At 38.9% G+C, this 26,049-nt stretch overlaps 1 long non-coding RNA gene across 1 annotated transcript; it reads right to left on the reverse strand.

Annotated features, from left to right (window-relative positions):
• Positions 1-12,375: 12,375 nt before the first annotated feature.
• On the reverse strand, positions 12,376-25,998 carry LOC121111061. The gene is made up of 3 exons (XR_005860953.1): positions 25,751-25,998; positions 14,665-14,824; positions 12,376-12,500 (listed from the first exon to the last, which is right to left on the reverse strand). It is a non-coding gene; the product is annotated as an uncharacterized LOC121111061 (long non-coding RNA).
• Positions 25,999-26,049: the final 51 nt, after the last annotated feature.

Genomic DNA, 26,049 nt, shown 5'->3' on the forward strand with positions numbered 1-26,049 from the left:
CTGGCTTTGTAGCAGAATCAGGTCTTACTTCTTGCTATGCCATTGTGCCAACTTATCTTATACTGTTGGTTTTTCCCAACCACTTCTATTGCAAACTTTCTCACTCTGTGATTAAGTAGATATTCAGTGGAGAAGAGACAGATCTGCGGGGTTCCTGCAATCCTATGGCAGCGATTGGGTATGTCCTCTATGTCTGGATAAGAAAGGGCAAAAAGATATATATATATATATATGTCTAAGGAGGTCAATTCAAATAACCCAGCTTTGGTCATTTGGTGAAAATGCAAATGCTTCCTCCATAGGCTGAGAAGCACACCCAGAAACAGGTTCAGCAGACGACCATTGGGGTGTTTTACCGCTTCCTGGCTGCTGGAGGTGCCCCTTGGACTAATGGCAGCTTTGGTTAACCCGCTCAGTCAAGTTCCCAATGTTAGGCGGATTCCGTCTTCTTTTACACAGCTCCTGCTGCAGAGGAGCACAAGGCTCAGATTGACAGAGAATTCAATATTTCAGTTTCTTGTTTAAAGAGACAAGCCTGTTGAGTTCAGTAGGACTGAAGCACATGGATATTTTTGGATCCTCACATTTGAGGGATGCTCCTAACATCACAGCAAGTGGCAATCTTCTGTCTCCTCAGAATTTTGTTAATCTGTGAGCTGTCTTTATCATGTTAATTGAAATTCTTTGTAGAAATACATGTTCCTTGTTTTTTTTTTTCACATTATATTGGCTACTGTCTGTTTTCCACGGATACCTTTCAGATGTTGCCATAGCTTGCTAACATATTGCTTGTTATCAGTATGTTTGTCTGTATTTTCTCTGGATCTACTCATTGTTCTCCTTGGTGAATGGATTCTGGGAATCCACAAGCCAGCAGAACAGTTCCTGCCTCTCGGAGCCTGATCCATGTTGTCCTCTGCTGATGTACCACTAAGTACCCATTGCTGATGTATTTGTAACACTGAAAAGCTATCTGAGCTTACTACCTCAAGCGCTGCTTCCCCTTCTGTGTTTAAAAATATGTTGCATTGAATGTAGATGTTGCACTGAAGATCCTTCAGCTGTGCTATAAATCCTCATTCTGTGAAATAATTCATTCAAATGCTTGTTGCTGCTGCTTGTCAGGGATAGTGGTGTTGCCAGTTAGAAAGTTAGGTAATTAAATTGCTGTCACATCTCTGGAAATAAGAAGCGAGTTGGACTGCTCTTATTTACAGGAAGAAAGGGAAGTACAGTGATTCTGACTGGTAGCTTTATCATCAAGGAACATCTCAGTGAGGCAAGACAAGTCCTGCTTTGAGAACAGTGGTCTCCCCTCTTTAGCAGAGAGTGAAGGGTGTATTTTGTAACACAAGGGAAGCCTTGTGCTTTTAAGATCATAGTACAATCTAGAGAGAACAGAGAATTTAGGTGGAAAAAAAAATCAAACTTTTCTCATAAATACTTGGAGAGGGTGTATTTGGATTTTTATTTATTTTTTTTTTGTCATTGTTCTGTGCACAATAGATGTGTGTAATTGAGCGTTTTACAAAGAGAAGTTGTTTTATAAATCATGAAAAAGATGTTCTGGAAATTGTAGAAATAAGATGCTGTGGTTTTTTTGTTTTGTTTTTTTTTTTTTGTTTTTTTCTTTTTTAAATAATCAAAATTGCTTCCCAAACATTTTGCTTGGAGGAAAGCTGGATGTTTTTTTGTTGTTGTTGTTATATAAGCACTAATGGAAGTTTCTGTCTTACACTAACTTATAGCAACTTACCTAAACAGAATGATGATATGTACAAAGTTAGACTACAAGCTTTCAGACAAAAAACCCAACAATTTAAGATATTGATAATTTTAGCCCATAAGCACTATGATGAACAAGATTTTTTTTATTCTCAGCACCTGTTAAATCATTCTTCTGGCTCGCAGAAGCTTTTCTATTACTTTTCCTTTCTGTTTTAGGCAGGTTGAGATCAATACTTTATGGATCTATAGCCAAGAGATGTGGGGAAGGCCAAATCCCATCCTTGAAGGATGCAGCTGGGTTTGCAGTGCTTAGAAACAATAGATCTTAGGCTTAACCCCCTGAATGTTGAAAATACTGTGATTTCAGTAAAACCCCTGATTGTTCTTTGATGTCTGCTTCACTTGGAATTCTGTCTCTTCTTTTGATCCGTTCAGTGATTGGAGTTAAGAAACATGGTGCAGTCACCAGTTTGGTTAAAACTTCCTGCTAAGGCTGCTGTTAATTTTAGCTTGGATATGCAACCATAAATCAGCAGGAAAACAATACTTTGGAAAACTAGACTACGTCAGCATCTATCATTAGTTCTACTACATCACAGAAATAGTAGCCAAGCCCAGCTCCCTTAGGCAGATCCATCATCCTGTTAACAAGTTCCCATGATACTATCCCACAGCAACCAGTGTCTATCCATTGTGTCTTGCACAAAATGTCACCAGCTCTTCCCTTACCCTTATGCTAATCCCTAAGTGTTTAAAGCCCCCAAAATCTCTGGAACAAGCTGCCCAGATCAAGAAGAGATACTACTGGCATCCGGGCAGCTTTTCAAGTGCCAGAGCAATCAGCTCTGGCTTGTTTCACTCTCTCTTCTCTTCCAACTCAATTCATAAATTGGGTTGGAAGAGGAGAGACATTCCTTCCTCCCAGGCAATCAGCACTGCTAAAGACATCAGGGGCTGATTGGTAATGAATCTGAGACTGTCCTGACCCTTCAATTTGCAAAACATTTATCCTATGGTCACATCTGGCCACTTAGGGAGTAAGCTAAACCATTTCCCTTGCAGATGGGATTGGGCAGGAGGGACTTATGAATATCCCAATCAGCTCTCCACAAATATCCCTACAACTTGTTGATACTGGAGCTAGAGCTGATATAGCTTACGCAAAGGGAGGGCTGCTTCTGAAAACATTAACAGAGCAATGTGGAGGGAGCATGAGGATTTCAACTAAAACAAACGAAAGGATTTATTACGTTTATCTGAGCCACATAAATTGGGAGAATTGAACAGTCTCTTAAAAGAGTTTAAGGATGCTAGAAGTGCTCAGATATCCTTGGGCTGTTATCAAGATAAGCAGACACAGAAGGCAGGAGTTAATGTGTTGCATACCCATTTTCCTAATACACGAGAGATCAGCAAGAAGAGAGGATCTCCAAAGGACAGATTCTAAATTTGTATGGACTGATGATGATTGGAAGTAAGAGAATAAATAAAAGCAGTTATGCCCTGTGTGCCGTCAAGTAATCAGTTTATATTGACATGATACAAAAACACATGAAATTACATTCATGTCAGCTAGAGTTTGGGTTCTACGTGTGTCAGTGAATAGCAGAGACTGCCACTCTAGGGCTTACAGCACAGTAGTCGTGGCTTAGGGCCTCGTGTTTTCACGTGCAGACTCTGCTTGGTGTCTGCACCCTCAAACCAGTGCACTGTTAAGATGTCAAAGCAGCAAAGTCTTCCTTCTCCCTGTATGATTTTTTTTTTGCTCTGCTGCCTCTTCTGTTTGGCCACCTAAGATGCAATCGCACTCCAAGAACTGAGTCACACCGAACAATGGGGCTGTAGCTGATGCTTTGGCATTCTCAAGGACCTCTACAGCTTGCTTAAGGCCTTGAGACTGAATTGACAAAAGAGGCTGTCAAATGCTTTGGTTCTCTGTTCTAGCTGAAAGTACAACACTTTGCTGCAGTGGTGAAATCTCTGCTGGATTCAGTGAGCTGAATCTCACCTGGAGTTCTCCAGGTCTAAGGGTGGTCTGCTTGGCTTTTGTAGGGAAAGATGAAACACACAAACTCTTCCCCTCCTGAGATACAAAAACTGATTTTATCAGAGATGTAGGAGCAATTTATGATTTATTTTTCCCCTGAATTCAGCTTGGTTCTGCAGAAGCTTTTCCTCCTTGCCTCTCCCCCAAAGGCTGGAGTTCAAAGCTGACAGCTGTTTTAGCCTTGCAGCCTCGCCCACAGCAAATATAGTTCAAGTTCAAAACATAGTTGCTCCTCTTGAGCCTGACAGAATGGCGGGACTCCCACTCAGAAAGTGTCCTGCAGCTTTAGAGAAACTACAATGCTAAATGAGATGGGTTTTAAATAGGGAGAACAGTGGTGTTGCTGGAGTCTGTTCTGTTGTATATCCGCTATGGGGTTGGTGCCCCCCTGAGTAGGTAATTAGAAGTGTTCAGCAATACTATACTTAATTTGAATAAAACCAAACCTCAAAACTGAAAAAAAAAAAAAAAATCTGTTCCTGTGTATGTATTCTCCTACCAGATTGATGTTGTTGCCAGGAGAAAAAAACACTGTAAAGTTTCTAGCAGCATTAGGCTGTTCAGATGGTATTGTTAAGGATGGAAGGTTTTGAAGTCATTTTTTGTCATAATAGTATAATGAGTCGATGAATCCATTCAGACCACAGAATACAGAAAAAGGCAAGAATTTCAAAGATCAACAACAGGAGCAAAAGGTGACACATAAGCAAGACGGTACATCTCCTGTTTCCATTCTGGAAATGTCTTTTGTCAGTTAGTGTTGTAGTTGAACACGCAGCAAATGGGTCTTGGATCTCAGCTACCACAATGGTTCTTGAGATTTTATCAGTTTGGTATCATCTGAGCAAACGCAGCCTCAACCTGTGTGAATGAACTCTGAGTTCTTAAAGAGCAGCTTTATTTAAAAATAATAATAATAATAATAAAAAAGTAAACGTCTTCAGATGGCAAACTGCATCAAGAGAGCTAAATAAGGAAAAAATATTGTTACAGTGACAGTAATATTAGCTGCCGCAAACAAAATCAGTCAATGAAAGCACTTTGGAAAGTTAAAAAGCCAAATAAATGAATAAGCCTCTCCCTAAATTCAATATTCTCTTGTATAAAATATTAGCACTTGAACTAAAATCATCTCCTGAGTACAGTATTTTTTTCTGTTTTATCAGCAGTCTCTCTTTCCCCCTGGTAAGTTCATCTATTTGTTCAAAACAGCAGTGTGTTGCCAGCACTTTTCAATACAGATATATAGGATAATACACCCTTCATCCACCCTAAAGCTCTCATTCCACAGGTTATTGATTCAGCTGTACTTCTGTAAAGACAAACAGCCAGATTCTCTGCCTTCCTCTGACATAAGTGACCACAGTGACTTCATCCAGCAGCAGAAAGTTGGAGAAAATCTCTGATAATGAGTACACTGGGGACTGCGTTAACACTTGCCCAAGCATGGAGCCTGTGCTCAGAGTCACTTACCACTATTCCAGTGGCTGACAATTAAGGCTATGCTCTGATGCAGGTTCAGTCCATGCCATGGAGGCTTTCTGAAGAGGAAAAGGGCTGTCTATATCTGTAGATCCAAGATCATCATTCAGCTCAAGTAGGGGCAGGGAAGAGCTCTTCACCAGGAAATTTATCCCAATTTGTCTTTTTCTAGGGAACTGAGGTAATAAAATTCAGTAGTGTGTTGGCTAATAATCACCATAATGGATAATGAAAAATATCCAATGAACTGGGATGTCTTTGTTTGCTTTTGGGTTATGTTTCTGTTACAAACACAGAAATCACACTTAAAACCATCAATGCTCTGAAGAAGAGTTAATACTTTGTATGTGAAGGTGAAGATTTTCTGTTATAGCAGTGTGACAAAACACAAAGGAAGAATGTATGATCCCTCCTGTTGCCATTGACTCCATCCAGGACTGTGATTCAGCCAGCTCATCTTCCTTCCTGAGTAAAGCCTCCTGAGTTTCATTACCCTTAGCTCTTGGTCTGCAGGAGATTGCAAGGTCTCTATCTTCATGCACTTTTGAGTATACTTGGATCATCAAGGCTTGTGCTTCACTTTCTGTCTCCAAGTCAAATTGGAATTTTAAGCTAAGTTTAACCTGGTTGGTTGGGAAATTTTGACACTATCTTGCAACTGAGAAGCTTGGTCAATGATAAAGGCTTCCTCTACCTCCAGGGAGGATTTCCAAGGTCCATTGTGTCAGAAAGTGGATTCAAAGAAGGTGCCTGGGGTCCTGGTATCAGAGAATGGCTGATTCTGTAGGGCATCTTCCTTCCATTAGCACACAGGCTCTACCTCTGTCATCCAGACCACATCTGCTGCTATTTACAGACCTCTATGCTACACCCACTTTATAAATCCTGTGATAGTCGCCTGGAAATTTACACGAATGTGTCCCTTCCAAGTATATAACATGAATAATTAAGAATTAACTGCAAAATCATTTGGGGGCTGAGGGAAGGCAGAGAAGAAGAGAGGCAATGACACTATGCATTTCCTTCTTAATGTTTCAACTCTTACGAGAGAAACCAGAAATAAAGCTCCATACAACAGACTGACTTTTCATAGAATCATAGATTAATGTTGGGAAACACCACAAAGATCATCTAGTCCAACGATCACCCCATCCCCACCATGACCACTGAACCATGTCCCTCAGTGCTATGTCTCCACGGTTCTTGAACTCCTCCAGGGACAGTGACTTTTGACTGAGAAGGAGAGCAGCTGGTGCTCTGGAGCACATCACATGCCCTGAGGCACATGTCCTGTGTGGCCACGCAGATGTGGTAATTTCCCTTTGTTTATCAGCAGGTCTCCACTCTTGGATCACAGAATCACAGAATTGTTTGAGTTGAAAGGGACCATTAAAGGCCATTTAGTCCAGCCCCACTGCAATGAAAAGGGACACTTACAGCTCCATCAGGTGCTCAAAGCCCCATCCAGCCTAACCCTGAATGTCTCCAGGGATGGGAATCCAGTACCACATCTACCCATCCCTGCAGCAACTAAGAAAACAGAGAACTGTTTCCTATTCATTTCCAGATCATGCCAGATAGCACCAATTTTAAAATTTATTTTGTTGTTGTTTATTTTCTGACAAGGACATCTGTTTACTAGAACTCATCTCCAGTTTTAGTGAACATTAAAAAGAATGTCTGTGGGACTGCAGCTGGATTTAGATGGTACAGAGCGCTTCAAGCAACTCTTTTAAAATGTGTATATATATATATTCATCTTTTTGTCCCTATCCACAGATAGAGATCAGTTAATTTTAAGAGCATCTCCTGCTTTTTCAAATAATATGAGTATTTTGTGACTTGAACTGACCAAACCCTGCTCATGTCAGGGGGCTGGAACTCAATGATCTTTAAGGTCTCGTCCAACCTAAGCCGTTCTATGATTCTATGAATTCTTATTCCAGGATCACCTTTGGAGTGAAGGCAAAACAAAAACAAAGAAACAAAAGAAAACAAATGCAAATAAAACAAGCAGGAAAGAATAACTGTCCTAAAATAAACACATATGTGCATTTTCTTAAATAAAAGTAGACATCTGGGGAGATGGAGAGAAATGAGTAAATTGAGAAGTATTCTTCTTTTATTCCTTCTCCTAATAGCAGCCAGCATACACTTAATCTCAGGAAAATCTGATTTGGAAGTGCTGTGCTTTCATGCTGTATGCTTATACGACTGTTTATTTAGTTGTGAATTGATTGATTAGGAAATAAGTGCTTTTCAAGATGACAGTATAAATAATGAAACTTTATTAGCGATATATGTGACACATTTAACAATGCTAATTTTCCGTACCACTCTGTATAATTCACTTGCTGTTTTCAGTAGGCTGTAAACAATGGAAGTTTTGAGGGAAATCGCTAATTTGTTGGCTTTTTAAAAGGCAACGGAAAGGATTCTAGAATTTAGGAATATTTCCAGAGTGACACCTAGTGGAAAAAGAAGTGAAGCTGCGAGGAAACATGCTGTTTCAGACAGTATGTCTTAATACACAGAGCTGTCTCTTCATTTTACTCTGCAGCTAAACGCAGGCAGCTGCTAATGGCTTTTATGCAGCTTAGTGATCATTTCTACGCTGTATTTATTCTTTTCTTTTTGAATTAAAAATATATGTGTGTCAGAAATGATAAAAAAGAATGCCTTCCCTGCTTTTGCTTTTCTGAAACTAACAACTACGAAAACCAAAACCAACAAACAGAAAACAACAACAGCAAATATCTGACCAGAGCACAGACTTCAGGTTTGAATTAATCATCTCATATTCTTCTGTTTAGGGGCTGTTCGCATTGCATATTAGGAAAAAACTTCTCACAGAGAGCGGTGCTGCAGTGGCACAGGCTGCCCAAGGAGGTGGTGGAGTCACCATCCCCAGAGGTGTTCAAGAACTGTGGGGATGCAGCACTGAGGAACATGGTTAGTGGGCATGGGGGGTGGGGTGGGTCAATGACTGGGCTGGGTGATCTTGGACACGCAATGGAATGGATTTTTCCAACCTTAACGATTCCATGATACTGTGATTCTCATATCTCAAAGGCCTTAAGTCATTAAAATATCACTTCATTTTCACTCTTTTAATTAAAGCACAGATCTTCAAATTTTAAACGGTTATAACATGTTAGGAAAAAAAGTGCCAGAGCTGAGCTGATGTATTGTTGCCTTCAGGTGTGGTTTTTATCACAGGTGGTACTCGTTAGTTGTTAGTAATGCCACGGCACCTGGAGCCCTGTGGTTATAAAAGGGCCGCTTGCAGCAGGTTTCTGTGACCATTTAGCATCTCATTAAGTGGGCAGTCTGAAGTGTGCTCAGAGAAAACTTAAATTCTGCTATTTGGTTTGTAATTGTGGCCCTAGGCTTGATAGGAGGTAGTACCAGGGACTCATCACTAAGTTCTTACCTAAAGAAGACATCTGTGAGGTGAGTGGGAGTTGTAATGGGTGGGCTTGTGTGCTCTTGAGGGCAGAGGAAGGTTGTAAGGCAGCTTGTGCATGCTAACACTTTTGAGTTTGTCCACCGTGGATAGATCAAGCGTAGTGCTTTGTAACTCAGGTAGCCCTTTGTTATTTTTCTTGTGTAGTCCTAGTTTTTTTACAAGCATGTATGAGCAAGTCTGGGGTCGTAACTTCTCTTCCCTTTTGTCCTGAGGGTTTGTAGCAGCTGGGTCATGAGGAAGATGGCTTTTTGAGCAGGGCTCTACTTTGTGCATCCCATTCCTCATTGTTCTCTGCTGAGAGGGGGATTTAAAGAGCTTAAAATGAGTTCCAGCTCCTACAGCTTGTTGTAAGAATAACTGCTGTCTAAGTGTCCTTGAGTGAAGCTGGGTGTGTTCATTGGCCTAGTAAGGACTTACAGCAATACAAATCTTGATAAATATGTTTTGCACTGGCTGTCTGAATAATAGATTTTCTTGTATTTCTATTTAAGAACTGGAAAATGAAGTCTGCTTTTCTTTCATTTCAACACAGCTGTTAATGATTGCGCCTCTAATTTATTTTCCACCTGTGATGTGTTGCAGGGAGTCCCTGCAACAGAGCTTAAAGACTCTGCAATTACTTTCATAAATAGCAGCTTTAGGACCTAGGAGTAGTCTCAGTAGACATGTCTTCTAGGTGGGGTGCGGGTCTGTGAGGGGGAGATTGTTGTTTGTGCTAACTATTTATGTTGGGGGGGCTAAATGAAATGTATTGTCTTGTCCTTTTTTGTTTACAGCCTTGATAACTTCGTTGGCGTCAAGGTGAGAGAACAAGAAGGAAATAACAGGAAAACTGGCAAGGAAAGCAGTGCGAGGCTGAGGTAGGATTATTATTATTTTTTTTTTCTAATTCTTACATGAGCATAAAGGAAGAACTTGAATCGGCATCAATGAGTGATTAGCGGATAATGGGAGTAGGAGATGGTGGTGTGTTTAGTGTTGATTTCTGCCTGATTGGACCAAGCTTTGCTTTTGACTTCCTTGTGTGGAACAGACTTAAAAACGATGTGGAAATCTCCCTTGCGGCCTCTATGGTTGCAGAGCTGGAAGAACAATTTGTCATTGAAAATGTTTAATGGTAGCAGGGAGAATTCTTTTTTGACATGAGGAATAGGAGGAGAGAAGGAAGAATGGAAAGGTAAGGACCAGTAAAGAAGGAATTTTGGTACTAGGGGATGTGTGTTTTAAAAGGAGGTCTAAAAAGCAGGTCCAGTGTTATCTGCCCATAAGGCTGATAATGACTGCAGTGCAGACGTTTCCCTTTGTTTAAGGGCTCTTGCATTCTGTTGAGAAATTAATAATCTGTTTGGAGGCATGGTCTATGAGATATTGTCCTTTGGTGGTGGTTTCAGAAGGAAATTCTCTGGTGCAATTACCATGTATTTTTATGGTTCTGTGTACTGTGCGTTGTAGATTCGAGGTGTGTGTTATATCAGTAATCTGAAATCTGGAAATAAAGAAAAGGATTGAAAATGCAGCTGTGAATGGTGCAAGCCTGTCCCATGTGGTACAACTGTAGAGGTCAAAAGCAGCAATAAGCATAATAATCTGAGAGTCCAAGTTTGGATCTTACTTCCCTGACCAAATGTGTACGTGTGTAAATAACTGCTGGTAGGCCCCAAAAGTAACTTCTGTGACACCAACGCAGCCCTTGCAGAGGCATGAGTACTCAAAGTTTGCAATTTTGTGTGTGTTTTACTTCTGCTTCCCCTGCTGAGGTTGATTCATCCTTTTAGCTTCCAAAAATGTATTAGCTGCTTCTTGGGCTGAGGTTTTGAATCTAAGTTGTTAGAGAAATGTTTTCAATTTTCATTCTAATTTCAAAATTACTCCTCAGATTCTGCTAAGTTTCTGAGCAAGGTGTGTAGGCTGGTGGTGGTCTTGAAGAAGCAGGAACTCAAGCTTCATACACATTGAAAATTGAAATGTGTAGTTTTCAGTTTGTGACAAATGGTTCTTTGAATTCTGGAAGATCCTCTGTTGTTTGATTCAAAGTATTTGGTAGTCCTTTTATAGTAAGAAAACATCCTAAATCATGTGTGGAGATATCTCCAGATGATTAGCTGTGGGTATTCTTACTCCCTCTGAGTCTGGTTTTATTTTGCTCATGGGAACCATTTGTATAAGCAGAACAACAGCATGCTCTTGAGTTATTTTTGCTTGGCTAATATGTCTAAACTTTTTTTTCACTGTTTAAAATATGTGCCCTTACTCTAAGTGTATTTCTAAGTATGGTGAGATTATAAGGTTTGTGTATCAGTTATATCTTAAACTAACCAAGCGTGACAGAAGATGCTTTCTATCACAGCAGATATTCCTACCATTTTTTTCCCCTTCTTTTTCTGGTCATGGTCAGTGCAGAGGAATGCTTCCTCACTACTGAGTCTCTACATCCACTTGCATCTTCTCAACATCTTGTTTCTGATATTTTTCCAGTAATCTCATATTCGCTGATCTTTAATGGTTGCTTGGTTTTTTTTCCATTCTATGGTAGTCCAAGTTATATTTACAAATCTATTACTCACTGGCAATTTTTCGTAGTCGTCATTAAAGAGTCATGAGTTCAGTCATGAAGTTAATGGAAGTCTTTGCATTGATTTTTGTTTTATTATTTTCCCTCCATACTTTCCAATGCCTGTGCACATATTCATTTTTGTCTACTAAGGATCAGTTCCCTCCAACTCGTTTTTGTTTTAAGATTTACTAAGAGTGAAAATAATGTTGTGAAAGCCGAAAAAGCTTATGTACAAGCCACATAAAGATTCTCATGGCATTAAGTTTACATACCTAACTTTTCTACAAACACAAATATAAGATGACATGTTAACCCAGGTGTTAATATAAGAGTTGTATCTTTTTAATTGCTCTAGAGCATGGAAGAAAATGAGTCTGGTAAGTATTTCATTAGTAACTGTAATAAAATATGGATTACTATTTCTCTATTAATCCATATTACTTTGATTCTGTACATTTTACACTTTTAATAATTTAGTGAGATCTTAGCAGACACTTCTTTAAATATCCCAGCACAGGAGGCAGTGAAAGTAAGTGTGGAAACACAGCACTTTTTCTTCCCCCCCTGCCCTGTACCATCAGTTCTGATTCAGTTAATTGAGCTTCAAACCATAACCTCTGTTTTTGGTCTCTTTCTGTTGGGTATTAATACGAACAAAGCAGTTAATCTTTACAGGGGAATGTTTTCTTCAAGAACTTTTATGCCTCTGAAATGACTGTTCATAACATAAGCTAATTAGGACAGCAGTACTCCTGAATGTATGGTATGCAAAAGGATCCCAACCATTTTTAAAGTGGAAAAGAGTTAGTATTTCAAAGAGAGGCTGGCATATTTTAGTGAAGTTAAAATCTTGAAAGCTAAAAAACAAAGCAACAGCTAGAGACAAAGGATGATGTGGAAGAAGAAGGATATCAGAATTCTTGTTCCTTTGCAAATTGCCTTGTAAATGTGTCTGTGCATTAGGGTTAACAATCATGATGCCTAATGATTCCCACTCCGGTCTTTTCAATTATAGATTTTTTTTCTTTTCTTTCCCCCGTTTTGAAGCAGTTGAAGTCAAAGCAGTGCTAGCCATTTACCATTACTTGTAATTGCAAAGGAATGAGTTTAATCTCATGGTATTTTCAGTAGTACATTAGCAAAGAATCTGCAGCTTGCTTTCAATTTCTTTTCTTCTGGAAGTCAGAAAGCCAGATTCTCAGTGGCAATTGTGCTGTTGCCTGTTAATAAACATGTTATGGTTAAATGCATTTCAGTTGCCAAATACAGTTCTGAAAAAAATGTATCTTCAATTTGATCATCTAAATTCTAGTGTAAATAGCCAGTGGTAATTTACTGCCACATGCTTTCCTTCAGAGTACTGAGATTGTTGTTCAGTTCCTCTGAGTGCTGAGGAAACTTGCTGGCATCTGAAGCACCTACAGTGGATGCATCATAAACACGGCAACAAAGACATTCACTCTACCAGAGCCTAATTGGTGGACTTCTGGCACAGAGTTTATGGCATGCTCTTGGTCATCAAACCAATCAAAGTAGCAATTAATGCCCAATGTAGCAGCTAATTCCTGTCACATGGATATTTGTATGAGAAATTAGCCTGGGACTGAGCCAGCTGGTGTTGCAGTTCCACTTGCTTTGCAGCACTATTAGTTTGAAGTCAGGGATTGAAATGTGGCCTTGACAAGCATATGATTCCATGCTGTACTGCCTGTCTTGGGTAGCTGCTCAGTTTTTCTATATTTAACAGATGAATATGTCTCCAGAGTTCATCAAACATGTACTAAGATATCACAAGCTGCAGCTGGCAGCTATGAGCTTTGCAGTTCAAGGTGAAAGGGGTACTGCTTATAAATATATAGAGTTATTGGCACATGCAACACCTACTTTTTGAGCAGAGAAGAAAGATGAATTAAATCAGGAGAGCTCTCCTCCAGCTGTGTCTAGCTCTGCTGTGACTCTTATTTCTGCTGTCTATCCACATGCTGCCAGGATGACGGCTAAAGAGAGCTTGCAGAGCTGTGAGTACCAGGGCAGCCTTTCACAGTTGTTTCCATGTGGGAAAAGCCATATTACCCCCTGAAGGTAGTCAGAGACAGGCTCTGGGTTGCTTTGTCCCCTTCCAAGCACTTTAGACACACTGTAAGTTCAGCAATGTGGCAGGTTCCCAAAATATCAAGCAGCCTGGATGCTTTGGTTCCAGGCTGTAGGAACTACCCTAATATCGGTAAGACCTATGGGAGAGAAAGAACTAGCTGACAACTGACCTCTCCTGGTATCAGTAATAATAGAGGGTAGCGGAGGAGATAGGACTGAAAATTGCTGAAATGCAGAGTTGAATAATAACCAGGGAACGATCTCGCTTCAAGTGGGAAAGAACAAGATTAATGTGCATTTTACCAAGAGATAACATTTTTGCAATTACTATTAAGTATCTAGAAGTTTCTAATTCAAAATACAGATAATTTACTGTAAATCTTTTCACTGGCTGCCATATTTTTCAGTAACTCTTGGCTGTGAATTTAATAGCTGCAGGAAACTTTCAATTCGATATATGTAGAATCACACACTTCTCAAATCTTTCCAACAGCCACTATTTCAGGTCATTGAATGCCATTTGCTTGGGTAGGAACCTCATCTTTATAACTGTGAATCATCCAAGACAAGACTGAAAGACAAAATTAAAAGCCAAATTTGATGAGGTGGTTTTGTAAGTTGCTTGTCATTTGACTATCACAGATGCTGATTCTTTAGGTAGCTTTTAATCTGTCAGCCCAAATGACTGGTAAACTTAGAATTCATTCCCCTGTGTTCACCAGATTGTAAACTAATTTTTAGCTGACTTTTGTAGAGGTAGGTTATACAAACTTGTCTGTGGTTCAGTAACTTTCCTGTTTTCCTGTATAACTGACTTTTTCATTCCTACCCATCTGATTCTCCATTGCATGCTTACTACTAAACTTTATTTGCTGCAGTCTTGCAGTCAGTATTTGTAATGAGTGGGAGGGAAGGTGAAAGCAGAAGTAGCACTGGAAAGACTAACTTACTCAGCTGTCAAAGCAATGGTAATTCTAACCAAAAGGGTAGTACCATTATCTGGGAATATTCAGGGAAATGTAAGGAAAATCACAAGCCAAAGTCCTGCTGTGGGTACGTTTCTCTAGCTGAAGCTGTCTTATGGATAGTAATGACTGAAGGATATGGCTATACCATTGATTCGTGAATTATTTCAGGTTCTACTGTTAGTAAGAGACAGCTCTGTTCTCTTAGAGTGCTTTCATAAACCAAGAGCAGAAGTTGGGCTCTTCAGTAGATTGCTCTCAAAGGTAGGACCAAATAGTCTTGGTATTAGATAAGACTTATACATACAAACTTGAATCTTCTGACCTTTGAGAAATTCTGCCCTGGTGTTGTGAATTATGCTGAGTCAGGCTTATGTAGAGGTTGGCCTCTGGAAAGGACCATCAGTTTCATGCTTGTGCTACTGCAGCGTGTGAGCACACCTGAGTTGTGGACCAGCTCTCCCCAGGTAGTCTGCCATGAAGAGCTGGAAGGGAAAAGGGAGGTCAAAAAAAAGCTTTACATGATCATGGTGACCAATAATGGAGTACACAGGTAGTGTTCTGGATCATAGGATTCTCAGGAGTATGGATGGACTCCAGATACAGCCATATCTTTATATGTGGGAACGATATAGATTTGAGCTTGAGTTGAAGACTTCAGTCCAGTTGTAGGAAAAGGCTGGAACTATATCTCATGTTTGATTAGTGTTTGCAAAAATGCAAGCAGTGGAACTGTAAGCCTGAGTTGGTTGCTTGATAATCCTTTGGGATGCTGGGATTTGATAATTGGAATAACCTAGTGACTTTACAGAGATTACATTTGTTAGAAAAACAGAGCCACAGTAGTCTCAACGAATAACGTTCTGTTGCTTTTTAGAATGTCTCTCTAGTTAATACCAAAGTGCAAAGTGGTGTTAACCACAATAATAAAATAGCAAATACTGATGGAAACTTGATTGCAAATGAGCAATTTGTGTAGCAAATAAGAATTAGATACCCTAATGTTTTAACCAAATAGGAATCGGGAAACACTTGGGAAATTAATGTGTAAAGTAATGTGTAAAGACAAAATAAGCATTCAAGGCATGCTTTAAATCTGATACCTGGGACTTTCTTTTGCTGTCCTTATTGCCAAGGCATAGGACAAATGTTATAAGTAAGGGAATGGAGAGCCCACTTTGTTTTGCTTCAGTGTTGTTCTCAGGAAATTATTTTTAAATTTAGAAATAAACTGTATGTGAATTTCCAGAGTAAGCCGGTGGTCCTTGTAGCCATCTCAGACAGATGTGCTCGTTCAGGCATTAGCTAACATCAATCCTACAGCTGCAGATGCTTCAGCAATTTTTTCCAGTTACATTACCCAGTCTAGTATAAAATATGCTGTGTTTGAGCACCTGAGAATCTCTTCATCGACTCAGTTAGTTTTGGGTAGAGCTTTCATTTCTTGAATACTTTCTTCTATATTAATCTCCTTTTCTGACTTTGTCCTATTTGTGGTATGGCTATTTTGAACTCTCTGAAGTATTTTTCACTGTTATTTGTGTCTTCAATTAGCAAAATCCTACCATCTTGGTAGTTGAGGAAGGTGAATGTCCTACTGTTTTATTTGCTAGATAAGTAGAATCAGATGCTGATCTCTCCAGACAGGCTACTATTGGAAGGAAACCTGTTGCAAGCCAGACACTGCGAACCTCCCATATTCTCAGACCAGCATTTTATCTGTTCTTATATTAGGCATCTAATGTTGTCCTTTATAAGGGATCTTTGTTGACTAACAAAAGCTGTTTGTAGGAGTTTCTTCAACAAAGGAGGCAAGTAATAAAATTCAATTTATAGCCCATTCTTTTCTTCTCCCTTTATTTAATAGTACATTAAAATTGTTTCAGAGCTTCTTAATGAATCCAGTGCTTTATCTTGTACTGTAATTACTTTGGAGGTGTCTAAAAACACAGTCAATCTGTATTTTACATGGTTTAAATGCGAGTAAAGCACTTATTTCTCCAGTAAGTCTGCTTCTCTAGCAGAAACTGATTTCTAAAATGAGGGGGGGAGGGGTCAGAAGGTCATTGGTATTCTTATAAGCTGTATGCAAGTACTATAAAAAATAACTTCTAGCTAACTCAAGGTGTGTTTAGGAGTACTTGTAATTCCTGCAGTCCACATTCAGAACTCAGATCTTTTAAAAACTGTATGCTGGGATCTTTGATCGAGACCAGGTCATGCTGTTTAGTACAACAGATTCTTACTTTCTTGGAACTGCTTTATGAGAAGTCTTTTCCCTTCCACACCTCTCACTGCTAGTTGTCAGTGGCTTGGCCGATGTTAGGGACAGGTAAACAGTAAAATAAATTTAATCACATGTTGTGTTTAACAGATCAGCGGGTAGACAAACTAGAATTAATAGTTTACTCCTAAAATTCTTTAACAAAAAGTGTTTTTTAAATGTTCTATATAATGTTCTCTTCCCAAAGCCACCGGAAGACAATTGAAGAGCATCCACTTGGGGTTGTGTTTCTTTTTTTGCCAGGACCGGAGATTATTTGAAAGCAAGGCCAATCAGGTAGTTGACCAAATCAGCAGAAGTATGACTGAAAAGTTCTGCTATGCTGGATGTGGCAAAATTATGAGACTTGTATACCTCACTGTATTTTGGTTTCTGGTGACTTGTGTTCAAATATTGGGACAAACCAATAGAGAGCAACTCTATATTGTTTGTTGTTTTCTGCATCCAGCTGGTCTTTAGAATAAACTGAGTTGGAAGGGACACTTAAGGATTGTCTTGTGCAACTCTCCTACAACAAGCAGGTATTACCTACAGCTTGATCAAGGTGCTCAGAGCCTGACCAGCATGCTGTCATGTTGTTTTGCCTGATAGCACAGCTGCCAATTATTCATTAACATTACTCAGATACAAGTATAATAAATGTATGCTGATCAGAAGTTTGCTACAATGCTGTTTGCACTCTGACAGTTTAACATGAAGAGTAATGATAATCCAAGTTTAGGCATTACAATGTAGATCCCGCAAAACCTGGAGATTAGAGGCTCCTCAACAGATTTCAGTGCAGGCATTGCCAGTCATCATTAAACTGATGCCTTCTACCAAAAGGGGAATGAACATTGAAGTGCAGAGTTGCTACTTGCTTACCTTTGGATTAAGCTCTGCTGATAGCTTGCTCACTCTGAACTGTAAATTGTAAATCTGCTTAACCACTGGAGTTAATTTTGTATTTGTCATGATCTTCAAAATAGCCCCTTTTAAGCAGTCTAAGATTTGTTTTGATTATCTGAAGGGCTTTGGAGGTGGTTTCATCTGCTGTGCTGCTTGAGGTCTTTTGCTGTGCTGAGCAACTCTTGGTGTTTCAAAGAGGCTGGAATATCCACATTCAAGTGGAAAATCCCCTTCATGTGGTGTTAATATCTAAAGAAGAATCTGGATCATATCTTATGGAATTTAGCAGGATCTGAACCTCTGTTTTCTGGGCTGTTATTTCCTTTTAGTACAAGAGGATATGATTTGTATTTTGTCTTCCTGTTCTCACATGACTAAAAAAGTGGAAACACAGGATAAGCCCTAGAATTTTGCTATCGGATGAACTATGTAAGTACTTCTATGGTGGCTTTGTGTGACCTGTTTAGGTGCTGGCATCTCTTCCTGCTTGGAGATGTTCCAGTGGTCCTGGGCAACCTGCTGTAGGTAGCCCTGCTTGAAGAGGTGGGTTGGACCAAGTGGCCTATGGAGGTCCCTTGTATGCTTAACCATTCTCTCAGATCATTCTGGCTAAGCTTGGTGCAGTATAGAGGCAACGTTTTCTGTGTGATACCTCCTTGTTGGAGGGATGATCATTCTCGGATGAAGTAAAAGTCACCCTAGAGATCAGGAAACTGAAAAATAGAAGCATAAAGAAGTATTCAGACCAAAGGCTTTTCTTCAGCTTCTGGGGTCTCACATGTGAGATACTGATGTTCTGTTGGTGCAGATGCATCTGGAGGGATGTGGGCAAGAAGGGATGTGTGCTGGGCTCTGATCTCTTGGAGACGCAGCCCTAAGAACAAATACCTCAACTATGTCACTGTTCTGTTGTACTCAAACTCTGCTTGTATCTATTGATCCACTGGACAGGAGGGATCCCAAAGTGATTCTGTCCTGGGACAGAAGTGCCCAAAAAGTAAATTATAACAAATGTGAGTTCAGGTGCTATTGGGAAAATCAGTTGGGAGGTGCTTCTTTAACACATACAGTCCCCCAGGTCTATTTTTTTAGCACTCAATTCTTTCTGTTGCAGAAGAACAGTGTCAGTCCTGAAAGACTTGCTTCATGCAGGAGCTTAGGAAGCACTCACATGAGGGTAGACATCTCCTCGCTGGGTTTCAAGACACATTTAATGATAATTTTTATTTTAATAAGAAATCATAAGACTGTTTCAGTCTTATTCTTCACGTTCTTTTCCCATGGCATGAAGAATTTCATAACAAACATGACTCACCTACATTCATGTCTCACTTATATTTTCTTATGAAAATACAGGGTACATCTATTGCTAAATAATAGTGAATTTAATATAGAAAGCTAGTTGAAATTTATTAGCAGTCTACAAGAGTATCTTGTAGATAATTATTTAATAACTATTTTCTTTAGGAAAAATTCAGCTAGAAATGAATTTCAAGTGCTTTTTTACTTGAGGGCCAGAAATGAGAAGACAGTGTTCTCTTTGAGATTTTATAAGGTCAGAGCAAGGATGATGAATCTCTTACGTACATAGAATCATAAGCTTATACAGAATTATAACTTCCCTTTGTTATGCTATAACCAACACTTAGGGTTTTCAGGGCTATTTCTTTTCTGTGGAAGCATTGATGATATTTGTCAAGAAGACTCTAGATGTTTTGTTATTTCTTTTATTAACTTTACACAACAGTGGGGTTAACATTGGTCAATAACTTCTTTGTACCGAAATCCCTCTCTGTGTGACTCTGGCTCAGTGTCAGATGAAATATCCTCCTTGCTTTCTAGAACAGTCCTCCTTGCAGCTGTGGCATCCAACCTCAACCATCCAATCTCCTTTTTGCCTGTAGATGTTTCTACTGAGCAAATGCTAAGACTTAAAACTTCAGATGATCTCACTTTGACTGAAATGTTATTAGTATAGTTTAAGAACTGGGAAGCAAGAGGTCTTCTCAGAAAATTAAGCACCTGAACTAGCTGAAAACATTGAGTTTCAGTGTTTTCAAGTAGAAGCTCACTCCAATATCTTCCTGAAAACACAGTCGAAGGAGTGTTACAGCATCACTTATTCTTCCCTATTATCCAATAAAAAAGAATCTGTGACATTTTTGGGACTGGAAGATATTTTTTGCTTTAAGATTTCTGTTCTTTGCATCTTCTTCCTCTTGTATGAATCAATAAGTAATTTGAAAACTGAAGTACTAGCTCTGGTTGAATGGTCTGTATACAATAGCTGTGACAAAAGACAAAGGAAATGGCACAGAAACAGCTCAGAAAATACTAAACAATAGTTGTGCCTAATTGATTTGGTTGAGTCTGTTTGATACAGTTTAGCACTAGAACTTGCTATGAAAGTTGAAGAAATCTCCAGGATGTGTGTTTTAACCTTATAAACATGATTAGGTTGTAAAAAAGACCAGCTGATGGCAGAGGCTGCACTGCAGGAAAGGAGATGAGTTTCCTTTCCCAGGCACAGATTCATCCATTAATGATCCTCATCGCATAGTGTGTTTGTTGCTGGCAACCCTTAGGTTGAAAGCCACCCACGTGGACAGGAGTATGGATTAGTTCTGGGGCTGAAACTGCAACATTCTGGTACTACAAATCCTGAACCTTCCAGATGATGGAGCTTTTGTAATAAACTGGCCTATGGATTTGGAATTTTTTTGAATGTGTTGGTGTATTCCAAGTCTTTTAATTTGTCTTGGCCTGGGATAAAGTAGCTGAGCCTTCTGCAGGTATTGTTATGTTTTTTGTATAATTCAAGCAAGTTCTAAACGCTTCACTGATTTTTTTTTTTTAAGAAGGGGATGTAGTTAATGCATTTTATCATATATATAATATAAAAAAAACATACCTCTGTTTCAGGAAGGTAATAAAGTTGACAAGGTTGGCAGGTGCTAAATTTGCTAAAATCTGGCTCATTAATGTAGTTCAAATACTTTCACAAACAGCAACGTAAGTACCTTGGAAGAAACTTGTATAACACAAAGGAAGGAAAAAAAGAATGGATTGCAGTGATGATATTTCTGTGTTTAACCTGACAGCTTTTCAGGATATCACTGAGGTTTCCTATCCTAAAATTGTTTTGAATTAATATAATCCCATTTTTATCCACAAGCCTCCTTTTCTTGTTACTGTCTGTCAGCCTGTCATTCATTAGTTCTGCTTAGGAAGATCTAAGACTGGGACACCTGCTGTTGATGTTGGATTACTTTTCTTTTTGTTATTTTGATCTGCCCATGCTTTACAAAATAAAGCACTGGAGTGTGTGATGAGGAAAGTTAGCCAACATTCTTGTATGGCCCCCATGTGTCTGACTGCATTGGGTCACTGTCAGTGGTAGATAAGCATCTGTTAGCCTTGAGAGCCTTTAAGGGAAAATATACATAGAAGCAACTTCATGGTGTCCATATCTCTTGTATCAGTCTTACAAAACCTATAAATGGAATATACAATCTGGAGCTGAGGTCATTGCTTTGTGCTCTGTGGTTTGACTTTGGGCAGGCATAAAGTTCTATGTGTGCTTGCTGCCATTGTAAAAATCAGTGAAGAGGCATTTGCTCTTGGTTGTGTTTTTTGTTGTGGTAGTTGTTTTTTGAGTTATTTTTGTGATTGTTTTTCACTTCTGGATAATTTGAATAACTCTACTCACAGTTTACAAAGCCCCAAAAACATGTTGCTGTCAGCACTCTTGAAAGTCAGTCTTCTCTCAAGTAGTCTCTTTGAGAACAACTTGACAGCTATAGTTTTCCAAAGCTAACTGAAACCAACATTTCTGTAATTATTGCTACTGGAATGGAATTACAGACTTGGTTTCAGTAGATTTCTGCTTGTGCCGTGTTGGAGGAAGAATTCTAATAACTTGTTTGCTGATGCTGAAAGTGTGTACATACACTTAAGTCTGAGACTTCTTTGCAAGCTTGCAGTCTGATATAACAGATTGAGTTGGTGAGGAACCCACAGGCATTTCTTTTCCAGCATAACTCATTTTTAATAACCACTTCTGTTTCTCTACTCTCCTGTTGTCCTTAAGTCTTAATACAGGTGAGCAGCCCATCTTCTATCAGACTGACACCAGCCTGTAACAGAACTCATACATCTTTTTCTTTCTTTTTCCCTTCTGTTTCTTTTATTATTTTTTCTTCCCTGGAGTTACTAGCTGTCTCTACTCCCTTGTGCTCTGGGTTGAAGTTCAAGAGTGCCCTAGAGCTACTTAGCTGAATTAATTACATATGATATGACCTGTGGGTTTGAGGGTCAGAGGGAATTTTCTGAGATGTATAGTAAGCAAGATTTTTTTTTTAGTGCCCCATTATTAGCTTAATTAAATGTTTATAACATCCTGGCTTAAATAAATGTACCCTATTACTGCAACTTAAAGATTATTCCTTCTTTTATATCTCTGCAAACTGGGAAATGCTCAAGAACTCCCCTGCTGCTGACCTTTGTAGACATATAGTGTGGAACTTCTCTTGACTCATGGAAAGCATGTAAGCAGTGAGACAAGGAAGGAAATGGCTGTTTCATTTTAGTATGTTCTCTCTGTGAGAATGTTTTTTTTACATTCTCAGTATGATTGTGGATAGGGGTGCCAGGTGTTAATCTGAATGTCATTCAGAAACACTATACCTTTTACAAAGTAGGGAAAAATACATAAAAAAGGGGGGTGGAGGCTAACAGTTTTTAAATACATGATGTTCATTGCAGCACCAGTGGATACCAAACAGGAAGCCAAGCAATGGAGGCTGAAATTCGAATAGCAGAAAAGGTCCTTGCACTGGACAACCTATGACTCTATCATAGGAATATGTGCCTTGAGTTTTTACATAAGTATTATTTACAGAAAGATTTCTTTAGATAATGCAACCGTTGTGCTATTCCAATTCTACTGGTAGTAAAAAAAAATAAAAAAAATTACAAAACCAATGCCATTACAACACCTACTGATCAAACAGTGGATATGAGCATAGTGAGCTGGTGGGTGGTATGTTTCAGTAGTGGCAAGTTGGTCACTTCCACTGGTGCAGGTTTTTAAGAGTATGGCATGCAGGCTCTTGTTCATTGCTGGTGAGAATGTGTAGCTAATAGTGGACTGGTGAAAAAATTGTTATTGTTCTTTGTATTTGTTATAGCTTTCAGGGAAGTAAATAGGAGGCATTACTTTCTAAGTGACCTCAGTACCAATCCCAGTCAAATCTAGTGATTATTTTTTCTCAAGACCTTGATTGAGTCATAGAATTGTAGGATAGCTTGGGTTGGAAGGGACCTCAAGGATCACTAATCTCCAACACCCCTGCTGCATGCAGGACCAACAACCTGCATATCTAATACTAGACCAGTCCTTTTAATGCTAACAACGAAAGTGTATTCATCATAAGCAGTAAATAGCTTTGTTACCCCAAGGTAGTCTGAAGTTGTAGAGAAGTCTCTTTCTCGATTTTTTTCTCCTCTGGATGGCTGTAGCATTAGCTACAGCTATAGACTTACAATGTGAAATATGCTATAAAAATCATGTATGTGCAAGATGCCAGGGGAGAGAGGGAGGAGGAGAGAAAAATGAGGTTTTTTTGGCAACCAAGTAATGTAATGAATGTAATGTAATGAAATACAATTGGATTAAGCATTAAGTCAGAATGCATGGATAAACTGTGTGTCTGTGAATCTTTAAGATAAAGGGGCAGACATTCAGCCTGACACTATAAACCCAGTTTTACTTTTCCACTACTGTTAGATTATTTTGGAAGTCAACTTACCATCTTGGTTTAACTATTTAGTGTTAAAATCGAACAGTTACAGTTTCTTTCATTTAGGAGAACATGAATCAAATCTGCTTTAATCAGATGTGTACAGAACGAAAGAAACACAGAACTCTGGTTTTGGGTAGACAGGTGGCACTTTTACTAAATTCAGCAGAGAAGGACTTGTATGTACAGTTATGGAGACCTTTTTTATATTGCTGACTTTCTCTGCTCAGTCCAGTGACAAACTCTATTGATCAAAGGCAGATTCAGCTGCTAGGAAATGCTCTTTCATGTTTTGAGAAAGATGACAAATCACGGGAATGGGGGAGATAGTAGGATTGTGGAAAGCTGCTTATTAGGATCAAGCAAACCCAAAGTCCTTTTTTCCTACTCCAAATATAAAAATGGGGAAGTGTGAGTGAATGCTAACAAATGTTAGTAAAGGAAATTAATGAGGATTTAGTAGGTCAGTCTTCTGTCGGGGCTTGCAGTTTATTAGTCTTCTACCAGGACCATCATTGTTAACAAATCTTTATTTTAAGTGACAAGACTTTGATTCAGTGCACCAAAAGGTGTGCATTATCTGCTCAATGTGTATGTGGAAGTAACATTGTTAAAAGCAGACATGATAGAATACAGTCTCTCACATAACAGATGCAGACTTGATTCTTTTCTATTATCTAAATTCCTGTATCCTTTTATTTTAATCATGTGAAAATAATGAAGTAATTCTGGTGATCTTTTCAACTGTCTGTTTATATATTTTTTTCACTTACGGTACACAGTTCTAGGATCTGAGATAACTGAGGTTGTCTCTCTAAGGAATTGATGCACAGATCCACGTAATAACTGATAGTAAACATTACCTTCACGCAAGTGTTGGGCTCAATATCACAGAATAAAGTGAAGGTAGACCTGAGTGAAGTGAGAAGCACAGACAGAAGGTGTTAACTTGTTCATTGGCATGTGCTGAGAACACTGAAGTGCATGTCCTTCCCTATCAGTTGATGGACATGTGTGTTTATTTGGGGTGTGAGGGCTCTGTAAGAGGAAGTATTAAGTGAATCCCTCTCCCCTCTGGCAACCAGTGTAATTGAAACAAAAAAAAATTGTTTATTACATAACCAGAAGGATCATCTTTTCTTTTTAAAAAGAAGTCATTAATTTTCCCTGGACTTTTATGTCTGAGGTGCTGTGTATTCAACATATACTGCTAAGTGCTCAGTGCAGAGGAAGTGGCTGTGTGTGTCTTTAGAAGGTTATGGTGTCATCTATGAGGCTGCTCCTTTTGCTCTCTATTTTTTCTCTTGTTAGTTTTTAACATATGGGATGAGCTTGGGGAGAAATCAAGTTACTCTCAAGGAAATGGTATAGATTTTGTTTGTTTCTTATTTAAATCTTCAAAATGTAACAAAGAGACAGCTTAATGGTTATGACGACACTTGAACATAAAGGAGCATCTTATTAGTTGAGTTTTATCTCTAATTTTAAAAAGAATTACACCTGGCTATTAATAAGGCAAAATAGGTTTTAACATGGCTTGATATTGTGGAAATCACTTTTTGATGGCAATTCAATAAGCACAGATAACTTTTGCTGCCTTTCTTAGTTTTATTTTTGTGTGCAGATGAATGAATTTTCTTCTGATTTAGAACACTGGCATTAAACAAGGTAGCTCTCTGAACTCCAAAATTTGGAATCTACTTCCAGAAGAATTTTTTCCATACCAATATGCTTTGTCTGGCTGTGAAATCAAAAGATCTTTTTATTCTCACGCTTCTAATTTGGGCTGCTGGTTATTATTACTGAGGAATCTTGTCACTGATCTTTTTAATCTGAGTCTGTTGTGGTGGGCAGCTGCGTGACAAATGTCAAGACCCTCCATATATACATGCGGAATAAGGGATCATGAAAATAAGCCTTAAAAGGAAGCTACAGCTTTGCTTTGTTCACATTCATTTCACCTTAATGTTTTCATGCACTTCCCTTTAAATCAAGGGAGCCATAAGCACCTTCATCATTAGGATGGGTTTATAAGCATACCATTTTCTGTGTAGCAGTGCCTTTTTGGGGTTCAAAAAGTCTATTGGCATTTCTGTTCTTTGAGAAGCATCTTTATCTACAAACAAGATTCCAGACTTAGTGTTAAGATCTATATACGTAACATAATTCATTTATGCCTGAGCTTTGGAGCACATTAAATAGAAGTTGCTGTGAGCTGCCAAGTATTATAACTTAACGCTTTCAATCTCTTAAAAACAGTCAGATTAGATACCATGGGTTGCTCTGAAAGTAATGCCTCCTATATATTTCCATGGGAACTTCAACAGATATAAGGAGCACAATAGCACTATTTGATAGAGGAAGATTTCAGCTACAAAATACATTTCAAAATATACATGTATTGGGAGTTCTAATTTCTTTGCTTTGGTTTATCTTACCTGAATTGGCTCATCCTGGGCAGAAGCAGTCTGAAGTAGATGGTTAGAAATAATAGGGTTAGAATTTAAAAGATCCATCAAGCTCAGGGAGAGCTGTAGTGAGTCATGCAGATCTGCTTGGTTTACAATTGCTCTGCCATCAGATGCAACTGGTGGGTAAACTCCACTTTTTCTTTTTCCATAGGCAGCCTGATGCTAAAGCTTTGCAGATAATCTTCTATAGAGAACAACTGAATACCTCATCTGCCTCCTCTAGGTCTCTGTTTACGTCACAATGGAAAGACCAAACTCACCCATTC

The sequence above is a fragment of the Gallus gallus genome, chromosome 6 (genome assembly GCF_016699485.2).
Source record: "Gallus gallus isolate bGalGal1 chromosome 6, bGalGal1.mat.broiler.GRCg7b, whole genome shotgun sequence".
Classification (NCBI taxonomy): Eukaryota; Metazoa; Chordata; class Aves; order Galliformes; family Phasianidae; genus Gallus; species Gallus gallus.